This window comes from Hibiscus syriacus, unplaced genomic scaffold (genome assembly GCF_006381635.1).
Source record: "Hibiscus syriacus cultivar Baekdansim isolate YM2019G1 unplaced genomic scaffold, ASM638163v2 tig00111095_pilon, whole genome shotgun sequence".
Lineage (NCBI taxonomy): Eukaryota > Viridiplantae > Streptophyta > Magnoliopsida > Malvales > Malvaceae > Hibiscus > Hibiscus syriacus.
In genome coordinates this window covers 640670-643536 of record NW_024062980.1, presented here as the reverse complement: position 1 = coordinate 643536, position 2867 = coordinate 640670, and the positions used below count along the sequence as shown (strand labels likewise).

Sequence of the window (2867 nt, the reverse complement as noted above, 5' to 3'; positions counted from 1 at the left end):
CTTTTAAAATCCACTCATTCATTGAACTTTGTGTACAATTGTCGTTCATTGAGTGTTTGAAGCACAATTTATATATAACGATCATGATCATCCTCTGACCGATAGTATACCAAGATGTCATCAATGAATATTATGATGCACTGATCCAAATATGAGTGAAACACCTGATTCATCAAGTCCATTAAGGCAGTGGGTGCATTGGTTAGATCAAATGACATCACTAGAAACTCGTAGTGGTCATATCTAGTCCTAAATGTCATCTTAGCCACATCTTCATCCTTGATTTTCAACTGGTAGCATACCGACCTCAAATCTATCTTAGATAACACTCTAGCTCCCTTAAGTTGGTCAAACAAATCAACCATCCTCAAAAGCAGATATCGGTTCTTAATTGTTAACTAGTTTAACTAACGGTAATTGATGCATAGTCTCATCTACCCATTTTTTTCTTTACAAACAACACCAATCATCCCCACGATGACATACTCGGGCGAATGAACCCTCGATCCAAAAGTTCTTGAATATGTGCCTTAAGCTCTTTTAGTTCGGTCAATTTCATGCAGTACAAAATGATGGACATCGGGCTGAATCCGGTAGCACATCAATGCAAAATTCTAATTCGCGATCTGGCGGTAATTTGGGCAACTTCTCTAGAAATACCTCAAGAAATTATCTTCTTTGATTTTTATATAAATTCATCTACTTTAAAATCTTATTATTTCACATATATTATATTGATAAAGGGAAAAAAATTTGACAAATGAAATGCCAGCCATTTATTTAAAAGAAAAAAAAATCATTGGTGCTAAAAAAATAAATAATTAAACAAATCCCAAAGAGACAAAAAGAAAACAGTAAAAGCAAAAGCACTGTGGCCGGCCTTTCAATTTTATCCCATAAACCTCTAAAATTATAAATTATTAGGCACTGTATTATATATTAGTAATATAAATTAACGGCAGATTTGACTGACTTGGTGTAGAGTTGTATTTGATTACCAGGTCAGTCTAACCCACCGAAGGTCTCCCGTTCGAGTCGGGGCGACGCTATTTATAACTATTTTTAGTTTTGCTTTTTCGTTCCAGTGGGAAGAATAAAAGTATCGCCGTTGCCGGGGATCGAACCCGGGTCACCCGCGTGACAGGCGGGAATACTTACCACTATACTACAACGACTTGGTTGTCAAGAGATATCTTTTATAGATTTTCCTTATTTATTTTTTCCGATGCAATACTGTTTTTCCGATGGCACCGAGCTCCATGAACGGGAAGTTGGAGTATCCATGGAAAGCAAAGTATTGTTCCATTAGTTCGTCTGCTGCAGTGGTGTCTCCAGAAGCTCTAGACTGACTGCTCAAGTTCTACGCCAGTCACAGAAGGATCTAGCAACTTAGAATAATGGAAACCAATGTTTAAATGTTTGCAGAGAATATTATATGCAAAGACTAAATCAGATACAATACCAAAAGCAGCTGCTTATATTTTAGGGTTGGTGTCTCTTTGGTAAGTATCAAGGTTTTTGAGAAGCAAAACTGAGGATGCTTATATGTTATACTTTCAATGCTAAGCATATGTTCTTTCTATCTCTAAACTTGGCATACATTTTATCTGTTTAGAGTCTTCTTTCATGCTCTTTTCTTGAGATTGACCACGTTTCTCTCTCTCAATGAACTATGGTTGAAATTAACTTTACTTAGGTGGTATTTGTTTTTACTGCGTAAGGTCTGCCAAACTCTTATGTCTGCACCGCGAAAACCACGCGCAGACATTGGGCTTCGCAGACCGTTTGTTTTTTAGAAGACAGAAGCTCTTCTAACGTCTGCGTGTGGTCTGCACGGCACAGACGTAGTCTTATGTCTACAGACGTGGTTTTATGTATGCAGACGTCTTCTAACCTCTTCAAAGAAGTTTTATATTTAATTTTTATATTATTTGATTTTAATATTAATTTTTTAATAAATTAAATATTAATTTTTTAATATTATATTATAGATATTTTTATATTAATTTTTTAAATAAATTAAATATTAATTTTTATATATATAGATATTTAATTTTATATATAAATTATTTTATATATTATTAAAATTTTATATTTATTTTAATTATTTGATTTAAGTTTAAATATAATATTTTTGCATTTGTTATTTTTAAATTATATTTAAACTTTTTATACAAAATGTAAGTATTTAAACCACATTGCTTAATAAAAAGAGAAAATAACCTCAGTGACCAAAAATCTTAGATAATATACGATTTTGACCAATTTTTTTTGGATTTGCGAAAATGACCAACAAAATCGCAATGCGATCTCTAATTCGCATTGCGATCTCCACTATCGCAAATTCACGTTGCATTTCGCATTGCGATAGTTGAAAATCGCGTTGCGTTTTTCCATTTCGCGTTGCGATAGTTGGAGATCGCGTTGCGATTTTCCATTTCGCGTTGCGATAGTTGAAAATCGCGTTGCGATAGTTGAAAATCGCGTTGCGATTTTCCATTTCGCGTTGCGATAGTCTACAGTCGCGTTGCGATTTTCCATTTCGCGTTGCGATAGTTGAAAATCGCGTTGCGATTTTCCATTTCGCGTTGCGATAGTCTACAGTCGCGTTGCGATTTTCCATTTCGCGTTGCGATAGTTGAAAATCGCGTTGCGATTTTCCATTTCGCGTTGCGATAGTCTACAGTCGCGTTGCGATTTTCCATTTCGCGTTGCGATAGTTGAAAATCGCGTTGCGATTTTCCATTTCGCGTTGCGATAGTCTACAGTTGTCGTTGCGATTAAAAAAAAGATTTTGTTTCTTAAGAATTTTCTCTAAAAAGATAGTATCCGCGCGGACGTGTCGAAGACACGTATTACCACGACCA

At 35.1% G+C, this 2867-nt stretch overlaps 1 non-coding gene across 1 annotated transcript; it reads right to left on the bottom strand.

The window, feature by feature from the left end:
- Positions 1–1103: 1103 nt before the first annotated feature.
- On the bottom strand, positions 1104–1175 carry TRNAD-GUC. Its single transcript has one exon. It is a non-coding gene; the product is annotated as a tRNA-Asp (tRNA).
- Positions 1176–2867: the final 1692 nt, after the last annotated feature.